This window comes from Dermacentor variabilis, chromosome 2, assembly GCF_050947875.1.
Source record: "Dermacentor variabilis isolate Ectoservices chromosome 2, ASM5094787v1, whole genome shotgun sequence".
NCBI classification, from domain to species: domain Eukaryota; kingdom Metazoa; phylum Arthropoda; class Arachnida; order Ixodida; family Ixodidae; genus Dermacentor; species Dermacentor variabilis.
Window position 1 is genome coordinate 256,935,000 of NC_134569.1, and position 27,223 is coordinate 256,962,222.

Consider the following 27,223-nt stretch of genomic DNA (forward strand, 5'->3'; position numbering starts at 1 on the left):
AACCCACACATGCCACCTGAAGGCATCAATGTTGCCGAATTTGAGACCCTCATTATGTAAGAAATGAGAAGAGGGTTAACCGAGGGGCCCGATCTTTATTAGTCATATTGTTACGCGCGAAGGAGACCGTTTATAACCCTTATGGATGAAGGGGACCGTTTACTTTAGGTCGCAAAGGTGAGCGCAAGAGCGGTCAGCTGGTTTATCAACTGAGCGTCATTCTCTTCTTTCTTCTTCCACTCGGGACCGCAAGCACGTTCACTGGTCTTCGTTTTCTTCATGCGTAACAATATCATAAGAAGCCACTCACAGACCTTGGCGGCGGACATGGTACGTCCTTTCTGCCGCAGGCATTACGAGAGTGTGATCTTCTTGGGTGAATGCAACCAGTCAATAAACCCACACATGCCACCGGAAGGCATCAATGTTGCCAAATTTGAGACCCTCGTTATGTAATAAACGAGAAGAGGGTTAACCGAGGGGCCCTCAATAATAGCACTGACACCGACGACAACATAGGGGAAATTACTTGTGCTTAATAAATGAAATAAAGAAACAATAAATTATTGGAAATTAAAGTGGATGAAGAAACAACCTGCCACAGGTGGGGAACTATCCCACAACCTTCGCATTTCGCGTTCATTTCCATTAATTGGTTAAAACTCCGAGGGTTCTACTAGGAAACATATATACCAAAGAAATTGGATGGGGAAAGGCGCAGCGGTAGCTCAATTGGTAGAGCATCGCACGTAGCTTCCTTTTTGTCAGTAGTTTTCTCGGCGTCTGTTTTGTGCGCGTCGCTCTTATACAGTGCTTCGGTGGTGTGTTGCGGCGGAATCTATGGAAAATAGCAAGAGCTTGAGCCGAGAGCCAACAGCGACATTTTCGTCGATAGCTCCAATGGTGACAAATTATGAACTGATGCATTAATAGGCGGAATGGTGAATTTTGGAACTTTTACTATAACGACCTTTCAGAACAACGAACAATTTACTGCGGTTCCCTGAAGTTTACTATATTGAGATTGAATTAATTAATTAATTAATGTTTATTTCATCTTGAATACAATTTCAAGAAAGGTGCAGGAGCAAAAGACGCGCAGCGCCTGACAAGGGCCGCTGTACCCAGAAAATATGCATATATTATACATTATTTAGTGGTAGTTCATTGGCAGTGAACGAACACATATAATGTTACATACTTTCACACATTGTACATGAGTTTACACAGAAACTTAGAACAACAGAAATTGACAAATTATTGGGTTACAGTTGGTTTACTAATATAGACAGTGAAATAATAAATGTTCCCCTTTTCCCCCTCTTCCCCTTTCCTCTCCCTGTCCACAAGCAGTAAAGCTGTACAGGTAAATTACCGTAGTACACTAGAAACGCAGCATATAGCCATGAACATGCATGTATGCACATAAAAGAGGGCAAAAAAAGTAAAAAAAAAGAGACTTATAATATATTTATGTTGCAATAATCACTCTCTCAAACACTGTGTTAGTAGCGATTCCTTCACGTAATTTTTTCAAGCATTTCTAGTCATACTGAAATCAATGCTATCTCTAGCTTATTTAGGATTGTTATTACCTGGTACCTGATTGTTTGTTTACCATAATTGGTCCTTGTGTTTAGTGTCCTTTTCTTTTTAGTCTCATATCGTAAGGAAATTCATTATTGTTTTCGTGCATGTATAGTGCGTTGTTATATATGTACTGTAGCAGTTTAAAATCATAAACGTCGTTAGCTTTAAGCATTTGGTATTTAAAAAATAATGGTAATGTGCTTAGTTCATAACATGGTCCCTGATAGTTTTCATAAATGCGCAATATCTTTTGTTGAATAATTAGCCTGTTGTAGTCAGTTTATGTTGTGGTGCCCCATACCAATTTGCCGTACGGTAATCTGGAGTAGAAGAGTGGAGCGCATGTGTTTTCTTTCAGCCAGGCAAGTATAAAGTGTGCAATTTTATACAAGCATCCAACAGATCGGGAGAGTTCGGTAGATAAATTATTAATGTGTACATTTCATGAAAGATGCTCTTGGAACCAAACACCAAGAAATTTTTGCTCCTTAACCCTGGTTATCTGTTGCCCTTCAAAAGTTAAAACTAGTTCCCTACTTAGTGGTTTGATAAGTGCATGAAATATTATGTACTTTGTTTTAGCTATGTTAAACTGAAGCCTATTATCTCGGAGCCAGGCCGAAAGGGACGCAAGGTAGGTGTTGGCCCTTCTTTCTAAATCTGTTATATCTGTGGACTTAAAGAAGATGTTAGTATCATCGGCAGATGTAATAAGTTTCACTGTAATAATCTTTTATCTACTGTCAAACCTCAATATAATGAAGCCATATTTGCAGCAAAAAACTTCCATTAAATCCCCAATGTTGTCATTCAAGGTTTTGAAGTTTCAACAGCGAAAATAATTTCACAACTTCCCGGAACATTCCTGGTGGATAGTATAATGTCACTAAACACCTATAAACAAATTATTTCAGGAAGGTGGGTCTATAATTGCACAATTATGAGCGCCAGTGCATGCGGTGCAAATTGTGGCGACAGCAAATATCAGTGTGGCTCACAGGATCCAAGATTTTCATGTTCTGTGTTCTGCTAGCACTATAAATCTTGGACATCAGGGTTGACCATGCTTAGTGGTCACAGCAACCATGAGATGGCACCCACAAATTAAAAACAAAAGTCTAATAAGATATTTGTCCTCCTAGAGAAAAAAAAATAGAAGTTGCAGTCTACTGAAACACGAAGCATTGATAACAGTAGCAAAGAGAAAATTACACGAAGTAAGGTTCATAGTGTTACCAGCCTTATATATTGCAGTAAAGATTCGCTTACTAATTAAATTAGCCAGCATGGCACTCCCAGGCAAACGTGAAAAGATCCCCGCCACGTCACAATGCTGACAGGATGAAGAGCACCAGCAACGGAGGCTTCGTGCTGCCTCTTGGTTCACCACATTTAGCAAGCTTCGAGATTGCACAACCTCCAGCACTAGGCCCGTGGGCACACAGTGCGTGCCAAGGCACCAGCTATGCTTTCTGCACTTGCCACAGATTGGCTCCAAAGCACGGAGCGTGGCCCACATGTGCACCACTCGTTCACACGGACAGCCATGCACAGTCTAGGTCTAGGGTAGAGGAAGCGACGCGCAAACTAAAAGGGGGCCCTCCTCCCTACAGTGAAGGAACTGCTGCTGTGGGCGAAATATGGAAGCACACAATACATGTTTCAGGCTCTAAAAATCACTTCCAGCACTTTTAACAGCAAATGTGGGCTTGGCTACTATTACTCTGAGAGTTCTTCGCATGGCTTTTGAGACTGGTTACTCCCGGCTGCCGACTGACCCACAGCCTCCTCAGATGGCACAGTGGTGTTTCCAGCATACCACACTCCCGCACACATGCTTCAAGGAATGCAATTATAGTGTTTGCACAATAGCATCTTTGTTGCTCGAACCTTTCATGCGGAAAGATGCATGCAAATAATTATGTATGCCTAAGCCGACATTTTTATAGTTTTTTTTTGCCAGATTTACTAGCCATAGCAGCTCCAAGTACATGCTTGAAATGGCCGAAAACTTGGATTAAATTGATACCATATCCTGAAATTAGATAAATTGAGGAAAAAGAACTAGTTTTCAATGGAACTAAGATTGAGAAACCAGAACAGTTTGCTACATTGCAGATTTTGTTAAATCAAGGTTTGTTATATCGAGGTTATACAGCAGTAAAAAAATATGATTTCACTGCCAATGCCTTTAAAATTTTGGCAGACTTTCATGGCAGCAAGACTGCTTGTACTACTTGCACCCCGCTTGCCCTCCTTTGCATTCATGCGAGGTGTTCACACAATCCTGTGCATGCTGTGACATCATAATATTTCAAATGTTTCCTTCAGATTTTCAAACACCAAAGGTTGATTGTACAGCTTTCAGAATTTTTTCCCATCAATAAGAAAACATTTGAAGAGCCTTTGAAAGCGCTCTAGTGGCCGGTTGCCTGCCCCACCATATTATCCAGTGCTCCTTTGCTGAAATTTGACATGCCAACCTACAGCTATCTTCTACTGTGCAAGCAACATGCCTACATGCACACTTGTGGCTGTAAGGAATACACGAGCGCCCAAAATTCAGTACCACTTTCAATGCAGTGACTTCACTCACAAATTCGGCCGCATCGTGGCTGCGCTAAAGTTTGTCCATAACTAACAGTTAAGTGCAGCAGCTTTGATTCACCAGTCACACAGTATATTGTAAAATCTGGTTAATCTGACCCACATTAATTGAGCCTCACCCTCTGGCCCCGGTAAGACTGTGTGCATTATTTAATGGCATCAGGCTCTCTATAATTTGGACGTACGTGGCCTCAAACTGGCTCCCTCAGACAACTCTCACAGCACAGCCAGCATGGAGCTCCGTAAATGTGCAAATAAATGAGCAAAAGCAACACTAGCCTCCCACTGAACTGAAGCTTTGTGCTTATTTGTGCCTTTGTAACAAGTAGTGTGTGAATATTCAAAACTTCGACTATTCCATTCAAATTCGAAAGTATTCTATTTGATTCAAAAGGACACTTTTACTATTTTAAATATTCGAACCCCCAAAACGGTTGTTGTCAGATGTTTAAGTCAGCTTCATCGCAGTAACTGTGTTACACAGCAAAGCATACAGACAGTATTGTGGTGAACCATATTTGCAGTGCAGGGAAGCATATCAAAAGTAAGAAGGGGCACTGTCACAGGGCACCTGCTGGCGCTTATGGCTACCTGACAATATAAACTCAAGTACCCGCACTCTACCCACATTTCGTGCATCAGGAGAACACCAGCCTCCAGGTGGAAACCTCTTTGCTACTAAAATGGCTAAGTGTCTAAAGAACGGTTTGCAAACTACAAATTTGACCAAGTAGCAAGCTTCGCAATGTCTTTAGACCCTCATTTTAAAAGCAGCTGAGTGCCACCAGGATGCTCCCATGGTAAACTGGATTAAAAACCTATCTTTAAAAGAACCAAGGAAAATTTTAACTCTGAGAAACTCAGATACGGCCTCAACAATGAAAGCTTCTAAAACTGGCTTCTTCCAAAGACTGATAAGCACATCAATAAGCAGCAATTTTCCGTGCCACAAGCGGAAGTTGAAAAATGCGTGCGTGATGAAATTATGGGCTGAAAAGAAGATCCCTGTGATTGGTGGTGTAAGCATAGTGCTCACTGTTGGCTTGTCTTGAAGAAAAGAGATACCTGCCCATACCAGACACTAGTGTAGTGTATCCAGTGAGCAGTTCTTTAGTACGACAGCGTTAAGGGCTCCCGTCACATAAAATCTGGCATTGGCATCCAGTGTCCCACATCCGGCATCCAGCATCGGATGTCACTTCGGCAAAAAGAATTCCGAACTAAATTCCGAACCACGTATACACCACTACTCTTCTACCCCCAAAGTTGCTCATACCATGCTTTTCATCCTCCACAAAGTTATTCCTCGGAATTTCGAGAACGGCAGCCCACAAACAAACGTAATGGAAAAAAAACACCGAAAGCACATATCTTTTACGTTAGCTCTTCTCAAACTGAAATATTAAAAGTGTGAAACAATAACAGGAGATCAACCCATGCAAGAGGCCATGTTTATACCAGAAAGCTTGCCTTCGTGCCTAGCGTTCGCTGCCAGCATTTCCCGGTAAATGTTATGCCTACATAAGCTGCAGGTGGCGGGAAGCATGAGAAGCAGTCAGGGGTCTTTGAATGCTATCGCATTCCACTCTTAGGGGAGACGCTAGTCAAAACTTTTTTTTATTACTTGTATTAGAGGTTTCAAAATTCAGTCAAGTATAGAGTTTTCTATGCAGATTTAAAATATGGTACTACTTTTGTGTGGGTGTTATAGTTTTAGAGTTATGTGATGCACAATGGCAAAATACATCTTTATGGGTACTTTTTTATGTAATAAATTTTCACAAAAAGCATCGTGCTGCAGCTTGTTTAGTTCTTCGTAGATCACAAAGTGCTGATATCTAGCCAAACGGTGTGTACAATTACTGAAACTATGCAATAAAAATAGAACATTTCAGCCAATTTTTTTTTCTCAATTCTCTTAAATATAACTGTGTACGTTAGTAACTTACTGCTTGGAGATATTGCAATTTCAAGTAAATAATAGCACTGTATATATCTTCAAGAGTACGTATGCCAAATTTCGTTAGTACAAGACAATTGTCAGTGTACAAGGTTTATTTCATGTGGTTGTGAAAAAAAAGATTTGTTGAAGTGTCCCAATTTTTTTTATTGTTCCAGTAATTCTACAAGCTGTTTGAATAGATATTGGCCCTTTGCGGTCTACAAAGAGCTAAATAAGCTACAGTACAAAGTGTTTTGCGAAAACTTATTACAAAATAAAGTGCCCGCTAAATCACTCTATTTTGCCATTGTGTAGAATTGAATAAAGAACTATAGCAGCTATACAGAAACTAATGACATATTCGAAATCTGCTTGAAATGCTCTTAAGTGGGTGGACTTTCAAATCTCTAGTACAAATATTAAAGAAAGTTTTTCTAGGAGAGTCTCCCCTTAAAGGCAAAGCTTAAGCGTCCTCCAAATTTTCGGTTTCTGAAGGAATTGTGGTGTTTGAAGGGATTTCATCCTGACAACAAAGTAAGTGCAGTTATGATATTGTCAAGCAAAAGTGTTGTACTAAAGAATTTTGTAGACCACAAATTATAATTTTCTTGTATGTTACTAGTGCTGCAATACACTTGCTTATTTTTTTTTTTCAGACCCTTGGTTGGTGAAAAATCTTGCATTTTCGTAGCACATATAGCATTCGTATATACGAAAAATATTCGATTCGATTTGCATTTGGTTTCCATTATTTGAATTTGCTTTGGAATTGATTTAATATTTGCACCCCAATATCTATAACCTTTATCTTTGCATTAATTGCAGGACATGACACCGCATTGTTTACATACCCTTAGAACTGCATAGTCAGTAGTTGCCATCCATTATGATCACGTTGATAGTGACCGCAGTTTTGTCCGCAGCGGTTGTGGCAAACAGTAGTTTCATTTTGACCCTGTGCACACGTCAGCCATGTACCTTCAGAAATGCGTGGTCAGCATCCATGATCACCTCAATAGTATAGATTTAGTGGGCCCGGTGTTTGGGTAAATGTAAACGGACCTCTTACCGGATGAGGGGAGGCGCAAACGCGAACAGCCTGCATGGTGCAGCCACCTGGAAGTGCTGAGTTCAACCAGACAAACACAAAGGTAATATTTCAGCAACCAAGTGCATCCTTCTTCGCTGCTGATGTAAATTTTAGGCAGCAGCATATCTGTGTTGCTGCCGAAAATTTATACCAGCAGCAAAGTAAACACTTTTTAACTGCAATACAAGCTGTGTTTGCCTGGTGAAGCTCTCTAACCGGCTCGATCCATGTGCTGACTATGAGAAGAAAGCAGAATGTCTTCTTAAAAGAGAAGCATACACAAAGATCAAAAAAGATCCAGCGTCGCAAACCCAAACCCAGATGAATAAAATTCTCTCTGAAATTTTCAAGCAACATCAAGAATTCAAAACCCTTTACTTGAGGTTGATATGTAGAAACGTCTCAATCCCAAGTTTCTACGACCACCCAAAGATTCATAAAACAGGAATTCCTTTACGGCCCATAGTAGATTTTATGCATTCCCCCTATGAGCCCTCGCAACCTATCTTCATAAGATGCTCTCTACTCTCAATGGAAAAATGGAAGCCCACATTTGCAACTAGGGACACTTGGTGAAAATGGCATCCAATTTGAGTCCTGATGACAACAACTGCATGGTGTCCTTTTATGTGGTCTCACTGTTCATTAGTATGCATGTGTCCCTCACGCTTTCTGTGACATGTGCACTCGAACATGACATCACACTGAAAGACCGCACTCCCCATTATAATAATCACATCTGTCGGTTATTGGAATTCTGCCTTCCAAGCGCTTACATCTCGTTCAATAACTACTTCTACAAACAGACTAGTGCAACTGCTATGGATGCCACAATATTGATCCAAGTCACCACACTTGCCATGAAGGACATCAAAAAGCGGGCGCTCTACACTTTCATCCCCAAGCCGAAAATGTTTGCACACTACGTGGACAATTTGCTTGTGCACTCGAACTCTATAGAGCCAGCCATACAGTTTACGGTGGAATACAAAACTTATGGTTCTCTCCCTTTTTTAGATGTCCTCGTGAAAAGACACCGAGTGAACCTGTCAATTCCTGTATTCAGGAAACTGACACACACAGGACGATATCGTCACTTTCATTCTAATCACCCCACCTGACCCAAGGTTTCTGCTGTCCAAAGTCTCGTCAAGAGAGCCAAAAGAATTTGCTCGTCCCCACATCTCCACAAGGAAAAAGAGAACACAGTAATCCATGATCTTGGGATAAATGGTTATAAAAGGCATTTGTTCACCATGCCCTCCACCGACGGAACAAGACTCAAAGGAAGACGACTGCTGCCAAACCACCCGAGCAATGGCTTCGTGTCTCAACTCTGTCTAGTTGCAGTGACGATGAAGAAAACAGTCACAAAACTGGGAATGACAAAACTAACTTTTTATTTTGCCAAAACTGTGCCTACAAACTGTGCAAACACAGTTGGTGATCGTTGAAATCCGATCTGCGAGCCAAGCGCGTTGGCTTTTATACATGAGTCATCGAAGGTTATGGAATATTCGCTGGTACCCGCGTATCTTCCAGAAAGTACTAAACAATTCACGTTGCAGATACAATCAGATTACACAAGGTTCGGCGACAAGAGACAACAGATAGAACCATCGATAACGTTCAAGGAACTTCCGATAGATGCAGATGCATCCTGTGCTGAGCGATAACATTTAACTTTGTTAGTCAGTGAAAAAGCGGTCACCCAAGAAAGATAAACAAGTACACCATGTCAATACCCCCCTCTTAAAAAGCATCGTCCCGACGCTATAGACATAACAAAACAGTGAAAAACAAAAGCACGCTTAGCAAAGAAAAAGTAACAAAGAAATAGGGTCCCAAAGTTTGTCAGCGCTAATAGAATGGCTTAAGCCGCACAACATTTACTATTTCAGCTCGTGAGTGGCGCCGCTGTGATAGCAAAATGCCATCTGGTGCGACCTCATAGTCCAGTGCACCAATGCGTCGGATGATCTCGTAGGGTCCGAAGTAGCATCACAGAAGTTTCTCACAAAGGCATCGCTGGACTATTGGTGTCTAAACCAAAACACGGTCGCCAGGCTGGTACTCCATGTATCATCATCGGAGATTGTAGTGTTGGCTGTCGGTCCTGTGCTGATCCTTGATGCGCAGGCAGGTGAACTGTCAGGCTTCTTCGTTCTGCTGGAGATAAGCAGCGACGTTGAGATTCTCTTCGTCAGTGACCTGCGGCAGCATGACGTCAAGAGTCTTAATTGGGGTCCTTCCGTAAACCAGCTTGAATGGCGTGGTCTACGTTGTTCCTTGCACGGCCATGTTATAAGTGAAGGTTACGTATGGAAGCATGGCACCCTACGTCTTGTGTACGATGTAGGCGTACACGGTCGTCCACTCTTAGTCAGAATGCCGCTCCGTGCTGCCGGCGCTCCACGGGGCGCCTCTGTCTGGCGCCGGAGAAACTATTGCGCAGGTGCAGTGAGAGCCGCAGGCGGGGCTTCGCGCGTCGTCTGCTACAGTGCGCCCTGTACTGCGTTGAAGTGGGCTTCAAATTTGCACTGCCTCCGCAGAACGCCGATCGGAGAAACGTTTCTGAATAAACAAAAGACTGCTGAGAAGCCTATCAGCTGCTTTTATCCCGTTGCAGCAACCGTAGCAAAGTTCCTGAGTGCCTGGTGAAGTTGAAACTTACAAATAAGCATACCGGGGAGAAAATGCGCACCGCGTAATATTCGAAGCTTTATACTACTGCTGCAGCACTACGATCCGCCAATATTTTAAATTTTTGGCGTCTTGCTGAGTAGCTGGTAATAAGTGTTAGCAGACGACTGCTGTTGTCTGCTGAAATCTCGGCGCAACGAAAATTAATCGGAGCGGAATAGTAATAGTGGAGGTGGAGCTACATTTTCAGTCTCCTATTTTACCTTCCCACAGATAGAGGTAGACGGCCAGGTAGACTCATCAGCGTTTGAAAACAATCCTTAAGGTTTACTAGGCCCTCAGTATTGTCCACATTCTCCACATACCCAATTCAAGATGTCCTGCTTCAATACGCCAGCCACATACTTTGAACTTAGTGGGAACACAGTACGGCATATTTTCCTGTGGCCACCTGTGAACTCTAAAATTCGTTGGAGGCACATAGATGTTTATTAACTGCGGGAAGGCGAAAGCCGTTTGCGACTCATTCCACTGAGTTAAATTTGTTGCGCTTGAATTCATTTCGTGACAGAAGAGAAGAGAAGCTGGTGCAAGCGTGGCAGAGGGATCATGTGACACCACGACCCGCTGCACCATGATGTCACGTGATATTAAGGTCATGTGACCTAAAATGTAACGGACGGACGCTAGTAGGAACAATTAAACGCTATTGCCTTAATAAATATCCTCTCAGCAACTACTTAAAGCCATGCAAAGCTGAAGACTGAGGTCCTGGTAAACCTTAGGGATTGTTTTCATACGCTGATGAGTCTACCTGGCCGTCTACCTCTATCTGTGGGAAGGTAAAATAGGAGACTGAAAATGTAGCTCCACCTCCACTATTACTATTCCGCTCCGATTAATTTTCGTTGCGCCGAGATTTCAGCAGACAACAGCAGTCGTCTGCTAACACTTATTACCAGCTACTCAGAAAGACGCCAAAAATTAAAAATATTGGCGGATCGTAGTGCTGCAGCAGTAGTATAAAGCTTCGAATATTACGCAGTGCGCATTTTCTCCCCGGTATGCTTATTTGTGTGTTTCAACTTCACCAGGCACGCAGGAAACTTTGCTACGGTTGCTGCAACGGGATAAAAGCAGCTGATAGGCTTCTCAGCAGTCTTTTGTTTATTCAGAAACGTTTCTCCGATCGGCGTTCTGCGGAGGCAGTGCAAATTTGAAGCCCACTTCAATGCAGTACAGGGCGCACTGTAGCAGACGACGCGCGAAGCCCCGCCTGCGGCTCTCACTGCACCTGCGCAATAGTTTCTCCGGCGCCCGACAGAGGCGCCCTGCGGAGCGCCGGCAGCACGGAGCGGCATTCTGACTAAGAGTGGACGACCGTGTACATTGCCAACGTCGGTGACAGTCTTGTTTAGCCTCTCCATAAGACCATTCATCTGCAGGTGGTAGGCAGTTGTCCTCTGTGGCTTGTCCGGCTGTGTTGCAGAATCGCTTGCGTGAGCTCCACTCAAAAAGCTGCTCCTCGGTCGGTGATGACTTCCAGGGCACCATGTCGTGGCAGTATATCATCAAGGAAGAATTACACGACCTCAGCCGCATTACCTTTAGGCAAGGCTTATTTCAGCGTAACAGGTAACGTAGTCGGTAGCCACAACAATCTACTTATTTGCGGATGTTGACGTTGGAAATGGCCTCGATAAGTCCAACCCGATTTGTTGGAACAATTGGCATGGAGGCTCAATTGGCTGTAACAGTCTTGCTGGCCTGGTCTTGTGTCATTGACAATCTCGGCACGTCTTGACGTAACAGGCGACGTCGATGGTGACGCGTGGCCAGTAGTGCTTCTTTTGTATACTTGCGAGTGTACGGGAAAATTCGAGGTGCCTGGCTGTCTGATCATCATGCAGGCATGCAGGCTTTCTGACCGCAATGCAATGGGCACAACGAGAAGGTAGTCTGCACAGACTGAGAAGTTCTTCTTAACGAAGACAACCCTCGCCTACATGCCCTAGCGACAACGCCGGTGTTGCTTCCAGATACTCGCCGAGGCTTCTTGGCTCCAAGTCTGCTCGTTGTTCTTCAGCAAAGTCTTCCACACTTATTGTTCCTAGGAAGGCGTCATCTTCATCGTCTTGCAGTGGCGGGTCAATGGGGGCGCGTGATGAGCAGTTGGCATCACAATGCTTGTGTGCAGATTTGTAGACAACGGTAATGTCAAATTCCTGTAGGCTGAGATTCCAACGTGCGAGGCGTCCTCAAGAGTCTTTTAAATTTGCCAGCCAAAACAAGGCATGGTGGTCATTAATGAGTTTGAAGGACAGGCTGTAAAGGTAAGGACGTTTCTCTCTCTCCATGTTCATCAATCGAAGCATTTGGAAACACTGTCAATAACAAAGTATTAAGTGACGTCTGCCATGGAGCCTATGAGTGAGCCGAATGAATACGCACCGTCGCGAGTCTTTGTGGAAGCAAACCGCCATTCCTTATGAGGCATGGCGGGCACAGAGTGCGGCACCGAGGAGGAGTCAGTGCAGCAAATTAAATGCCTTGGTGACGTTGTCAAACTAGCCAAGCCGCGACTTGCGTACACCGCTACTTTCAAATGGCACCCTTGGCATGATCAATACGTGCAGCTGTAGTGCGCAGCAGTCGGGAACGCCCATCGTGCCACACTATCTTTGAGGGTGTTGTGGAGAAGCTCGCCGCCTGTCAACAGAGCTCACGCAGTCTGGGGTGGCGGAGTTCGATATATCCATGTTACGTCTGACCACCGTACGAAATAAAAAATTAAAAATGCATGAGAGTTTTCAGGTGATACAGAAAGTGCTCAATACACGCAATAATTCCACATATCTGTGGTCAATATATCGAGGTTGGACTGCAACTACTTTTCTTCAGTATTTACTGCTCCCACTGACGTCCCTGACCTGCCTGCCACGCTTACTGATTCTGTGCATGCTACGCCAGACCTACAAATTTACGTGGAGGGCATATTTACCCTAATCAATAATCTTAAATTTTCTGCTGGCTGCAATGGCATCAGCAGTAAACTTCTAAAATATAGCTCTCAAGTATCAGCTCAAATAACATGCTTACTATTTAATCAAGCACAAGAAACTGAGACCATTCCCGATGACTAAAAGAAAGCTAATATCCTGCCTAACTTTTGTAATTGGCAGGCTCAAAGCCTGCCAATTACAGCCCAATTTTCCTTACCAGCATCTTCTCAAAATAACTCGAACACATTATAGCCTCAGGCCTAATGACACTTTTGATGCAATTAATTTTTTGTACCCATTTCATCATGGTTTCGAAAAGTACTTATGCGATTCCCCAACTCGCTGAACTCACCCACAACATTCCGCAAATCATGGACAGGAACCTGCAGATCGACAACATTTTCTTAGATTGTTCTAAAGCTTCTGACAAGGTGCCACACAAGCTCTTACTCGAAAGACTATCTATCTAAGCTTGGAATCTGCAATAGCTTACTCAGATGGTTTGAATAATTCTTATCCAGGCACCCACAATGCACTACCACGAATAACCATTGCTCACCTCTTCGGGATGCCTCAGGATGCCTGTCTGTCCCTTTTATTGTTTCTAATCTATGTAAAAGACTTGCCAACTAGCATACATTGTAAACTATGACTATCCGCAGACTGTGTAATTTACAACTCTGTTAACTCTTCTGACGATGTTCTTTGCCTGCAGCATGATCTTGATGCCATCTCGCCATTCTGCAAAAAATGGCGCATGCCTCTTACTTATCAAAATGCAAATCGATGTCTTTTACCCGAAAACACAGTCCCCTCCAGTCCACCACCACCATCATCATCATCCCCATCAGCCTATTTTATGTCCAGTGCAGGACGAAAGATTCTCCCGGTGATCTCCAATTACCCCTGTCCTGTGCCAACTGATTCCAACTAGCGCCTGCATATTTCCTAATTTTGTCGCACCACCTGGTCTTCTGCCATCCTCTACTGCGCTTCCCTTCTCTTGGTACCCATTTTGTCACCCTATTGGTCCAACGGTTATCTAATCTGCACATCACATGACCTGCCCAGTGCCATTTTTTTCTCTTAATGTCTATTAGAATATCTTCTATACCCAGAAGGGTTTGGGTGCGAGCTAGTCGGTAGGGATCATTCATATTGCGAGACAGCCGTTAAGCCTCAACTATTTTAGACGATGACGTTGACCATGATGATGAATATATACAGACGAAGAAGATGAAGGGGTAAAATAATGCTCACACAATTACCCCCGCGCATGGAAGCGGTCAACCTGGCCGCTCGTTACGCTGGTTATGGCGGGAAATTTAACGCCGTATGAAAGGCTTTAAACGTGAAACATGCACAATATCTGTAAAACGGCAGTGGCCATCCACAGAGGACGGCCACTGCTATGGACAGCCACAGATGGCCGTCCACAGAGAACAATGTAGGGCCCGATAAAACGGGACTGAAATTTCTCGCACAATCCAGGAGCGCGAACTGGGGTCCACAGTAACAGTTCGTTGCCAGGGTGGAAGGAAACGACACGGTGAGATGCATCATAGCGAATTTTGCGGTTTTGTTGACTGGCATCGGTGTTGAGGCGGGCACGTTGGCGACACCGGGTAATGCGCGAAATGAACTGCTGACATATTGATGTGGACAAAGGCACGGGGACACTGAAGAAAGAAACGTCGAGGATAGTGATCGGCTGGCGACCATACACAAGGAAAAAGGGCGAGTACCCCGTAGTGCGTTGGACGGCCGTGTTGTATGCGAAAGTGACGAATGGTAGAATGACATCCCAATTGGTGTGGTCAGGGCTGATGTACATAGATATCATGTCGGACAGCGTGAGATGAAAGCGCTCTGTGAGACCATTAGTTTGAGGGTGGTAGCTGGAAGTCCTCTTATGGATGGTATTGGACGCACAGAGAACATCGTCAAGAAGTTTACAGAGAAAGGTCCTGCCGCGGTCACTCAAAAGGAAACGTGGAGCTCCGTGCCATAAAAAGATTGCTACCAAGAAAAAGGCTGCAACCTCCTCTGCGGATCCCGAAGATAGTGCGGCTGTTTCAGCGTACCGTGGCAAGTGGTCTAATGCTGTGATGATTCATCGTTTACCGCCAGTGGTTAAGGGTAGCGGTCCATAGAGGTCGACACCAACGACTGTGAAAGGAGCTTCAGGACAAGGGACAGGTTGGAGCAGTCCAGCCGGAGGTGAGGTCAGTCGTTTGCGGTGTTGGCAGAGCGAACAGGAAGCCACGTATTTTGCTACGCTGGTTGCAAGTCTAGGCCAAGAGAAGTGGCTGCGAATTCGCTGATAGGTTTTATGGAAACCAAAGTGACCGGAGGTGAGATCGTCGTGAAAGTTCTCCAATATCTGGGCCCGAAGTGATCGGGGAACAACAGGAACCCAACGGTGCCCCTCGGGATGAAACGCGTACCCTTATAATATCGAATTTTCGATCTTGCAGTTCTTCAACTGCCAACGGAGTCGAGCGTTAGGTGTGCAAGATGATCCGCGAATATGTTCCATAACGGAGTGGCAGTAGGAGTCATCACGTTGGCTAGAGGCAAACGTATGAGAATGGCTGGATGGGAGCCGGTCGAGAGGTACGAGCGAAGGGAATGCAGGCGACACGCCCTGTGGTTTCCTCATGGAAGGTGGTAAGCAAGCGGCATTTGAAGACAGTGGTAGAGGACAATGAGAGAGAGCATCGGCATCCTGGTGTTTCTTTCCAGACTTGTTGGTGACATCGAAGTCGTATTCTTGTAAACGAAGTATCCAATGGCCGAGACGTCCCGTTAAATTCTTTAGCGTCGCCAACCAGCACAAGGCGAGGTGATCAGTAACAACCGTGAAGTGGCGGTCGTGCAGATAAGGCCGAAATTTTTGGACGTACTAAACAACGGCAGGACACTCTTGCTCGGTAATCGCATAATTTTTCTTTGCAGCTGTTAGCATGTGACTTGCGTATGCAACCACACATTCTTCAGAATTTTGCTGACGTTGCAGAAGAACAGCGCCAATACCGTGTCCGCTGGCGTCAGTATGTAGAAGAGTGGGTGCGGTGTTGTCGAAATGACAAAGCACAGGTTCGGACGTGAGGGCACGCTTGAGGGTGTCAAAAGCGGTTTGGCATTCGTCCGACCATACGTAGTGAGCTCCAGAAGGAAGGAGTTGATGGAGCGGCACTGCAATGGTGGCAAAGTTACGTATGAAGCGCCGGAAATAAGAGGCTAAGCCAAGGAAGCTACGCAAGTCTTTGGCGCATTGAGGCCTGGCGAAGCGGAGGACAGCGGTAATCTTGTCGGGGTCGGGTCGAAGGCCCTCCTCGCTGACAAGGTGTCCGAGCACTTTAATGGTTTTGTTGGCAAAGTGGCACTTTTTTGTATTCAGCTGAAGGCCAGCAGCTCAGAGGCATGTCAGGACTTCGTCGAGGCGCTGCAAGTGCTGATGGAAGGTCGACGAAAATATGATGATGTCGTCAAGGTAGCACAAGCAAGTCTTCCACTTTAGGCCCCGTAGTATGGTGTCAATCATCCGCTCAAACGTGGCGGGAGCATTACACAGGCCGAAAGGCATTACGTTAAATTCGTATAGTCCATCGGGTGTGGCAAAGGCGGTTTTCTCCTTGTTTGCTTCGTGCATGGGAATCTGCCAGTATCCGGAGCATAGATCAAGGCTGGAGAAATACTCTGCGCCTTGTAATGAGTCTAACGCATCATCGATTCGGGGCAGTGGATATACATCTTTGCGGGCTATTTTGTTCAAGGCACGGTAGTATACGCAAAATCGCACTGTGCCGTCTTTCTTACGCACCAAAACGACAGGTGAAGACCAAGGGCTTGAGGATGGGCGGATTATGCTACGTTTCAGCATGTCGGCAACGTGGGTATCGATGATCTGGCGTTCAGTGGAAGAAACGCGATATGGCCGCCGGTGCACGATGGAAGTTACATCTGTGTGTATGCGATGAGCCATCGCAGAAGTTTGTCTCAGAAGAGGAGAGTAGACGTCGAAGGAGTCTTTATGCTTAGATAACAATGCCAGTAACTCCCCCGTCTCCTGTGGCATTAGATTAGAGCTGATGGTACTAGCGAGAACAGAAGCAAGGACCGGATCTATAGCTGTGGGTCGTTGTGAAACAGCAGTAGTCGAGGTAAGCACAGAGACAGGCTGAGTGTCCAAGACGCACATGGACAGGCTGAGTGTCCAAGACGCACATGACAACGGCGCCTTTAAAAAGCAGGACTAGCTCATTGGTTGTGTTGAGTACAGCCAAAGTGGCCGTGCCATTGGTGAAGCGAATTAGGCTGGGTGCCAGAGCAATCCCTTTCGATAAGCAATGGGCTGACGGTACAACTAAAACGTCACCATCGGTGATGTCAGAGTTAACTACAAGGAGTTCTTCACGGCCAGGGGGCACCATACAATCGTCAGCAGTTAGTAAGCGTAGGCGCAGTTCGTGTACGTCATCGGAATTGTCGGTCTCTGTCAAGTTAACGAGGCGCTGACGGCACGAGATGAAAGCAGACGCCGAAGAGAGAAAGTCCCACCCTAGTATAAGCATGTGAGCACAGGAAGTCAACACTGCAAACTGGATATGGTGGCGTATCCCATCGATCGAAACTCTAACGGTGCATTGTGCCGATAGCCGAATTACAACATTATTTGCACTACGAAGAACAGCTCCACTGTAAGGTGTAGTAACTTTCCGTAGACGAGAGCACAAGCCAGCGTGAATAATAGAAATAGCTGCTACCGTATCAATTAATGCTAGAACTGGTACACCTTCTACACAAACGAATAAAGTATTGGCCGGGCACGCTGGAGGAATTGTAGTCTGTGCGAGCCATGCAGCTTTCCCTCCTAAAACTGCACCATCTAGTTTTCCGATCGGTAGTCAGGAGTGCGGGTGGCCGGTTGCAGGGGTGATGTCGAGTGTCGGAGAGGGGAGGGCGAGCGGCGGCGCCCTGGACGGCAGTTGTGAGGCGCTTTGGGAGGTGGAGAAAGTGAGCGTGGGGAGAGCCGGCGCTGGCAAGGACTCGGAGGAAGCAACAGGTCTCGCCCATAAATATCATAGCCACGGCGTTCGTCCTGATGTTGTCTACAGCAAAAACACGACATGTGCCCGCAAATACCACAATAATAACAGCTCGGGCAGGGCGTAGGTCGGGTAGTGTGAAACGCTGTGGCAGGCGGACGAGGTGGTAGAGTCGCCAGATGGTTGGGACCAGTAGCAGGAGTAGGAGGCACTGTCTGAACGAATGCTGGCTGCATAGCCGCAAATTGAGCATACGAGGTACATGGTGAAGCAGGGCCACAGCTCGCAGCGCAGGTCACGGAGGACAGTTTCTCTTTGATGATGTCGCGCAGGCCAGGGAGAACGGGAGGACTGAGCAGGCCACACGCTTGGAGCTCTTCGTGTGTGAGAGTCCGAATCAGCATATGCAAGTCAGTACCCGACGAAGGAGGCGCGTCACCGGCGACAGGTTGTAAACAGATGGCCTGCAGTGAGTCCAGGTGTTGGCATGTCGCAATCACATCGTTGACGGTATTTGGATCTTTGATCGCCAGTGCGTTGAACGCGACTTGGGCAATGCCCTTTAGGATACGACGAACACGATCAGATTCCGTCATGGTGGCGTCAACACGGCGACAAAGGGCGAGGATGTCCTCGATATAAGAGGTGTATGTTTCCCCGGGAAGTTGCATGCGTCCATTAAGCTTTTTCCTGGCGACCTCAGAGCGGAAGTTGGAAGCACCAAAAATCTGCCGAAGCTGGTGTTTGAATGCCGCCCAGTCAGGCAAGGTGCTCTCGTGGTTGAGAAACCAAGTCCTGGCAACGTCAGTGAGGTAGAATGCGACGTTGCAAAGCTTGTGCATATCATCCCGCCGGTTAGACTCACTGACGCGGTCGTAATTGTCCAGCCAGTCATCAACGTCGTCACTACGAAGGCCAGCAAACACGGTGGGATCGCGCTGCCGCATGCTGACGGTCCATGAAGGAACGGCCGGTGGGGCAGAGACGGTGACGCCGGACGCTCCTGGAGGATCTTCTTGGGGCATCCTGGCGGAAAGGTGGAGCAAGCGGCGGCCTGAACGAAGCTCCAGGAAAACTCGATGGCGTAGAGGGCCAAGGGATTGAAATCAGCCTCCACCGCTTGCAAGATAGCTGTTAAGCCTCAACGCTTTATATCGCAGGTTGCGCGCTGAAGATGATGACGCTGAGCATAATGATGAATATATACAGATGAAGAAGATGAAGGGGTAAAATAATGCTCCACAATATTTAAAACAGCGCTAAAAAAACATGCACAAGGGAGGACACAGGACGAGCGCTGACTGCCAACAACACCTTTATTGGAGCCTGCGCAAATATATATAATTTGCAACGGGCATAAAGGAGTGAAAAAAAAAAGGGAAGGCGAGTCATCATCGGTCAACTCCTGCTGCGCATGCGTCAATTATATTAACCAATATAAAAGTAACCATAACATGGTGGACACAGGCCAAACTGATTAACTTCTAAGGAACCTAAGTTCTTTATCACAAAGTGCTATGGAAGGGGAACTAACACAGGTGGCTCCTAACTGACACATTGAAAATGCCTCAAAGATTTCTCTGGCCATCTGATTGCTGTACCTTTTCAACACATGTGTGTCGTCAAGGAGTGGTGAACAGCCACACTTTGCACAATGAACAGCCAGATTACTGCCAGTCTTAATCTTGACACAATGCGCATGCTCACGCAAACGTTCATTGGTACAGCGTCCTGTTTGCCCTATGTAAGTGCAGCCACAAGATGTGGGAATGGAATACACAACACTGGTACTGCGATCTACAGGCTTGGCGACATGTTGCTTATTGCACAGTCCAGCTGTTCTCCGGCTTTCGTTGACTTTTTTCCACATCCTTGCAACTTGTTAGGGGCAGTGAACACGACCTTTATACCAGCCCGGCCTGCGGCTTTCGTGATGCGATGGGACACACCATGTATATACAGGATCGCAACAGTCTTGGTTAAGACATCACCCGCTTTGCGCTGTTTCTTGAGGGAACGGGCCTCTTGCAATAGAACTTCTGCCAAGGATGACAGCAGCTGTTCAGGATAGCCCCTTGTTTTAAGCTGCTGGACTTGATTGGAGAGGCTACTGGACATCTAGTGGTGGCAAGAGCGAACGACCGTATTTCTAAGGGCCCCTAGGGCGATGGAGTGCTTCACCACTTTAGAATGGTTGGATGCGTAGGGGAGAAGGTGTTTTTTGGAATGCGGGGCATACATCGAACATGTGTGCCCTTCCTGGAGGAGTAGTACAAAGTCTACAGATTTGGCCCTTTTCCGGCAATTATCTTGTGAACGTCAAACCTCGATAGATGCTCCTGAATTTTTCAAACACATGGTTGACCAGGGTTGTGGCTTCGTTAGGGTGGGCAGAAAGGATCACCAGAAAATCGTCAGCGTAGTGAAACACCTTCTTAACAGGACTTGTGCTGAGTTGCTCCTGGAGGAGACTATCATAGTGCGCCAACAATAGATCACTCATTATGGGCACAATACGAGAGCCTATGCATATCCCGTTCTTTTGCACATAGAACTCTTCATTATGCAGGACAACGGTAGATCTAACGTAAACCTGCAGCAGGTCCAGGAAATTGGCAACACTGATGCCAACCGCATTCTGGAACCGGACTTCACCTATCGTTTCTATGCCTTCCTGCATAACGGCGAAGAGGTCATCTTGAGGTAGGGAATAATATAGGTCCTTGATGTCTACCGATAATGCCTGTGCTCTTTTAATGCTCGACTCCCTTAGGAACTGGTTTACCTCTGTCGAGTTGCGTACTAAAAACAGGTCGTTTATGGGAAGCTGCCTGAGACCTTCCAGAAGGTAGGACCTTAGGCACTTTTGCATGACGTCATCTCTTTCTCGGGTAACACATATCGAAACAATATGTTGCAAAGCTGCATGGTAACTCAGATATCTACAAGGAAACTTGAAAAACATATCCCCATAGATGGGAGCATAGATGGGAGCACACGCGCCCATCCTCCCCCCCGCGTCGTCGCGTCGAGAGCCGGCATAGACACGGCATAGAGAGGCGCACTACGCCCTCTCCCGGTTCTACCTCGCTCTCGCGATGCACGTGCACCCTTTCTCCCCGACTTGCGTGCAGCTAGCTGATGGATGAGGAGGACATTCCCCTTACCCAGGTAAAAATGTACAAAACAGTGCAACCGGGGGAGACCCGCTCTCTTGGGAGGCCGGACACCTGCACCGCCTGGATGAAGCCATCTGCCGCGACCCATGAGTGCCTTCGTTTGCCTGACCCACCCAGGCAATGAGGCAAGCCTATTCATTACTTTTTCTCAGAGGACGTCCCTCTGCGAGTGTTCGTTATTGCTGGTAGCAATAAACGTTGTTACAGTTGACGCCGCAAGTTGCCTTATTCGTTCAAACCCGACGTAGCCGCAATTCCCGCGCTACGAGTTCGGAGTACCACGAAGCGACTGCGTGTGGTTCGTTCCGGAGCTCGCTTTCAGCCCTAGCCGCACGCAGAGTGGAAACTCCACATTTGGCGCTACCAACGTGGATCAAATTCGGCAACACGGCGAGTCTTCTGGTGTGTGTTGGCACTAGGACTACCCACGTTTCAGCGAACAATGGCGACTAGCTTGTCTGACCTCTCAGATTTGTTCATGTTGTCAAATGTAGCGACGCAAACTCAACAACCTATTGCTAACGCAGCGTCAGCTGCTGAACAAACGGGCAGCTTTGGTTTTGAGTGTTTCACGCAGAACAGTCAGGCTGGCGCAAATGCCACGTGGGCAGAGGTTAACCCTGATACAAGGCGTATCACGTTGGGCCCCTCGCCGCTTTGCGACGTGGACACAGAGGCACACATGCCACTAAATAGCTCGAACAGGGCGGCAGAGGCATCCGGCCCTTTGGGTGAGAGTTTGCCGTCGAGCGAGGCAATGTTGCAGAACGCGTTGCAAATCATGCAGAGCTTAGCCGGCACCCTGCAAGGCCCAATGCAGGCCTCGTCTCAAAGCGAGCCACCACGGATTAAGGTAGACATTGGGTACCACGATCGCACGAGTGCAAGTCAGTACCGCGACCGTCTGCTGTACTACAAGCAGGCGACCGGGCTTTCAGACGCCGAACTAGTCGCGCCCGTGATCCCAGTTTCACTGACTGACCAGGTGGCCCGATGGTTACGATTGACCGGACACCGGTATATTCCCACCGAGGATGACACAAAGGAGGCGTTTAAGGTGGGGATACCGTGCGCATTGCGAGGAGTACTGCTACGTTAATTTCACGACTCATGTATCGCTGGGCACGCAAGCGGCCCCTAGACTTATGTTAAGTTGTGTCACCTCGCTACCTGGCCAGGCATGAAACGGGACGTGCTACGCTACGCCCGCTCATGTCATGTGTGCCAAAGCGTGAAGCCCCGAGGTGGACGACCACCCAGCCTCATGCAGCCTATCGACAGCCATACTCCCTGGCAAATTGCGGCGTGTGACGTCATGGGACCGTATCCCACCACACCGAGCAGGAACAAATTCTTGCTTGTAGTCACAGATCACTTCAGTAAATGGGTCAAACATCTCCCCTTGCGAAAACTGACGGCACGAGTGATCATGGATAAGTTGATCGAGGTTTTCACCAGATTTAGCTATCCGGAGCAGTTGATAACGGACAATGCGTCCTACTTCACTGCAAAGGTTTTCGTCGACTTGTGCGCTGCACTTGGCATTAAGCACAAGAAAACGACAACTTACCATACTCAGTCGAACCCCACTGAATGGGTCAATCGCAACATTAAGCACATGCTTGTCACATTCTCTGAAATACATAAGGACTGGGATACCTACCGTCCAGAGATCGGGTTTGCATTGCGATTGACAGTGAAGCGCTCGACTGGGTATGCGCCTTCTTCTCTCAACCTGGGGAGAGAGCTGCCGAATCCGATGGATAGAGTTCTTGCGGATCGCAGCGTAATGTCGGTCGCGTCGGTAGCATGAGCTGAATACGCGACGCACCTATGTGACAAGATGACGGAAGCTTTACACAAAGCACGCCGTAATCTTCGCACTGCTAGGGCGCAAGAGAAGGCGCAGTACAGGCGCTTGCATTGGAACGTTCGCTACGAAGTGGGCGATCTGGTGCTTCGACACCAGCCCGTTCTCAGCGATTCTAGCAAACAGTTCGCTGCCTCGCTGGCACCGAAGTGGACCGGGCCGTATCAAGTGCGAGAGCAGGTTTCTTCGCTTGTTTACCGGATCGAGAACATGAAAGGGAAGCCAATCGGCGGGCCGGTACACGTATGCAACCTGAAACGCTACGTGCCGCGTGATGAGAAGTGGGATGAAGATCAGACCCTCCCTCAACCGCGGTCGGTGAGTGAGAACAGCCAGAATCGAACAGCGAGCCCGCAGCCGCGCTACAATTTGCGTAGCAGGCGGAAGTGATCTGACTGCTATATTTGCGTTGATGACTGCGAGGGCCATTCCGATGACTGCAAGGGCCATTCGTAAGTCCGGGCCATGCTGGCACCTTGTTAGTTCCTGCCGGGAAGTGACCGTCTAGTGACAGCAGAGCGCAGAGTATTGACGACGAGCCGTCGTTCCAGTCTTCAAGCAACCACACAGACCACGACGGGAATATGGCGTGAACGATTCCACGTGTTTGCATGCGGTGTGTGCATTGACCAAAGGCTTGCGAGGGCCAGTGCGGTGTGCTGTGAATCTTTGATGGTGCAGACGACCATTCCCTTCGTAACGGGCGTTGACGGTGTTCCCGGATCCAGCCAGTCATGCTGCTTATCACAATTTCGTTCCGTGCAGTGGACTAATCCAATTTTCTGAAGCAGGAAACAAGACACGGCCGTGCGAACTGCCTGCAGTACTCGCAGGTACAACTGACGCACCGGCGGCGCTGACGGCGCTACGCTGGCCTTGCAGCTGCACGAACCACTACCCCGCACCCAGCAAGTGACCTCCCGGCTTGTGCAGCCAACAGCTGGGGCGCGGCACGGAGAGTCGCCTTTGAGCCGGGACTACTATCCGCCTCGCAAGCCCAAGCAGTGCCGCTGACTGGGCACCTTCGAGTCGGCGTCAAGTGTCTGCCAGCTGAGGGCTACAGCAACGCAAGCTCGACGCCGAAAGCCGGCGTGTGCAACGCTGCCTTGATGGCGAACCTTGGCGGGAACTTTAGCAAACGGGCGCCCGCACCCCTCGGGCATACCTAGGTGCCAGCATCAACATACGGGGGGCTTCTTAAAGGGAGGAGGATGTTGGGAGCACATGCGCCCATCTACACCCGCGTCCTCGCGTCGAGAGCCGGCATAGACACAGGAGAAGCGCACTCGCCCTCTCCCGATTCTCCCTCGCTCTTGCGACGCGCGCGCACCCTTTCTCCCCGACTGGCAGGCAGGTAGCTGACGGGCGAGGAGGACATTCCCCTCACCCAGGTAAAAATGTACAAAACAGCGCGACAAGGGGAGACCCACTCTCTTGGGACGCTGGACACCTGCACCACCTGGACGAAGCCACCTGCCGCGACCCATGAGTGTCTTCGTTTGCCTGACCCACCCAGGCAACAAGGCAAGCCTGTAGAAGGATCGACATTTGGGCGAGTTGGTACTGGTTGAACATCTTGAAGGCAAGCCTATTTATTACTTTTACTGAGAGGACGTCCCTCTGCGAGTGTTCGTTATTGCTGGTAGCAATAAACGTTGTTAGTGACGCCACTGGTTGCCTTATTCGTTCGAACCCGACGCAGACGCGATTCCCGCGCTACGAGTTGGGAGTACCACGAAGCGACTGCGTGTGGCTAGTTCCGGAGCTCGCCTTCAGCCCTAGCCGCACGCAGAGTGGAACCCCCACACAATATTCACGGTTCACTAGTGTCACTTCCATGAAGTATCAATCGGTCTGCCAACACTGAAGTCACGCCGCATCATATCACGTCTTTCTTTGCTTCACTCCTTCTTTTCAGTCCATGCTCAAGGCACCAGGTCCTTAAACAATCATTGCGAACTTGCTCTCGCATAAGTCACAGCTCTACCATAGCACGTTTACCTGGCCGCTCAACAGCCATGGCCACTTCCACCTTCCCTAATGCAATAGTCTTCTGGAATGCACTCCCTGACCACTTCGTTACCTGTACTGACCACAAGAAATTTTGTGAATACCTAACACATCTCTTTCAATGACTTCCTGTTCCCAGTGGTCATCGTTTAGAATTCATCACAAACCACTTTTAATAGTCTATCTTAGTGAGACCTTCCACCTAGCGTATTTTTTCGCTTATGTATGCCGTGTTGCTTCATTATCTTCGTAAGTTTCATTTGCTTGTTTCAAGTTGTACAAAATCAACAAAGTATAGTTGCCGGCTTTATTTGTACGTTTTTAACCACTTTTACTTTTTTTTTATTGCCTCCCTTGTGTAATGCCTTCGGACCTTCAGGCCTTCAAGGTGATAATAAATGAAATGAAATAAATGAAATTAAATTATGGCAAGGCATTACTTCTCTGTCATAGAATAATTGGCTTTTACTTTCACCAGCAACCAACTAGCGTAAGCAATGACCCTTTGAAATCTGCCTTTCCTCTGGACTAGATCAGCGACAAGGCCTAGGCTACTTGCGTCGGTGTGGATTTCGGTGTTGGCGGCTTCATCAAATGGGCTAGTACTGGTGGTGACTGTAGGTGTCGCTTAAGCTCTTCAAATGCTTCGATTTGCAGCATTTCCCACTTAAAATGGACATCGGATTTCGCAACAAAGGTTAATGGCTCCGCAATGTGCGAAATGTTCCTGACAAAGCGCCTGTAATAGGTATAAAGCCAAGAAATCTGCACACTCCTTTCTTGTAGGTGGGCTGTGGAAATTTAGTGAGGGCAGATGTCATTGCGGACAAGGGTGGACTCCAGATTTGCTGATGACATGGCCCAAGAACATAAGTGCATCATAAACAAAGCGGCACTTTTCCAGCTTCATGGCCTCTAGTACTGTTCCAAGCCACCTAAGGTGATCGTCAAAATTCTCGGTGAAGATGCCGCCGCCATCCAAGTAGATGAGACAGGTCTGCCACTTTAACCCTGCTAACACCGTGCCCATCATGCGCTGGAACGTTGCAGGTGCCGAGCACAGTCCAAGTGGCCTGACCTTAAACTCGTAGAGGCCGTCTGGCGTGATGAAGGTGGTCTTCTCGCGATGCCTCTCGTTGGCTTCTATTTGCCAGTAGCCAGACTTGAGATCTATCGACAAGAAGCACTCAGCATTTCAGAGCCGATCCAATGCATCATCGATACGTGGGAAGGGGTATACATCCTTCCTTGTGACCTTACTCAGTTGACGATAACTGACACAGAAACTCGGGGTTCCGTCCTTTTTCTTCATGACTACAGGAGATGCCCACGGGCTTTTCGATGGCTGGATGATGTCGTCTGGCAGTATTTCATCGACTTGTTGCCTTATAGTTTCACATTCTAAGAAAAACACGGGGAAGGCGGGATATGGAAATTCAAGACGATGAGCAAAACAAGAACAAGGTGAAAGCAGGAGCCACCGTTTCGACAAGTGGACTTGTCTTCTTCAAGGCGACATATGGTTTCCTCGCCACAGTATATATAGGTGGGGTTCTTCCGGCGTGTCAGATGCCGTTGTCAGAAGCCTCAATTCGACACGCTAACACACCTTTGCTCGTTGCCGCTCCCACCCACCTTACACCCTCTCCCCTTTAGAAGAACCCCACCTATATATACTGTGGCGAGGAAAGCATATGCCGCCTTGAAGAAGACAAGTTTACTTGTCGAAACGTTGGCTCATGCTTTCACCTTGTTCTTGTTTTACTCACATTCTTGCGCTGAAACTCTGTAAGAGCTCTGGTGGAGTGGTCGAGCGGATTCTTCGGTTATTATGCAATGTATTGCAACTGGTATTTATTGAATATGCCATGACGTCGAAAAAGCAGTCTTTGTATCGTTGGAGAAGACTTTTGAGCTGTTGCTGCTTACTCATTGGGTTACTCCACTTGGGTTCATATCAAAGACTGGTTCGGGAACTATGGTCGTTGGGCTAGATGCGGCAGAATTTGAGAGGACAAATGCATTGCTGGCTTCCACAATTTTCTTGGCGTATGTGATTGCCATGCGCTTGTTGAGCGATCCCTCTAGCAACGCAAATTTCACGGTTGAGCAGTAGACGTTAGTCATCCTCGATGACGCCTTCTACATCTGCGGGTGTTCCGGTGCCAACAGAAATGATAATGCTGGAGTGAGGTAGAATACTGACTTGGTTTTCAAGTACTCTCAAGGCATGCTCACT

The 27,223-nt window shown here is 47.3% G+C and overlaps 1 protein-coding gene across 14 annotated transcripts in view; it reads right to left on the bottom strand.

The window, feature by feature from the left end:
* faf (ubiquitin carboxyl-terminal hydrolase-like faf) overlaps positions 1-27,223 on the bottom strand; it is an 819,194-nt gene that overhangs the window by 616,414 nt on the left and 175,557 nt on the right. The gene's annotated exons all lie outside the window — the stretch shown is intronic.